This window comes from Egretta garzetta, unplaced genomic scaffold (assembly GCF_000687185.1).
Source record: "Egretta garzetta isolate BGI_Z169 unplaced genomic scaffold, ASM68718v1 scaffold246, whole genome shotgun sequence".
Classification (NCBI taxonomy): domain Eukaryota; kingdom Metazoa; phylum Chordata; class Aves; order Pelecaniformes; family Ardeidae; genus Egretta; species Egretta garzetta.
The window spans coordinates 26,630-27,155 of record NW_009259976.1 but is presented as its reverse complement, the minus strand read 5'-3'; positions in this window follow the sequence as shown (position 1 = coordinate 27,155).

Genomic DNA, 526 nt, shown 5'->3' with positions numbered 1-526 from the left:
CTGTTGGTACAGAGTCCCAGGATGGACAGTGGCCTTCTCCAGGATTGAAAGGCTTGTGTATGCATGGTGTCCCACAAAGGGTCATTTGTTACCTATTTCTCATGGGGCAAACACAAATCAGGTGAAAATTATCCCTAAATCCTGTAGAGAACCATACATGGGAAAATAGGAGGAGAGAGAGAAGGACAAAGGAATTCACAGCATTTGGGAGCGATACCTTTCTTTAACAGATTCAGGATCTGAGCCAGCCTCTACAGAAACCAATTGAAAAAAACCACCTGCTAGCTCCTGTGAGCTCAAGATAAAGCTTGTAAGGATGAACTTTGCTTAGCAGTTGTCCAAAATGCTGTGGTTTGGGCTCCCAAGTTACTGCTGGCTGGCTTGCTCGTGGACCCGCATTCCCACCCATGCAAAGATGAGGCTTCACCGGGCCAAACCTGGACCCGCATTCCCCCCCATGCAAAGATGAGGCTTCAGCCTGCCAAACCTGAGCAGCTCTGCGGGCACAGCCTGACTCGCACCCCTG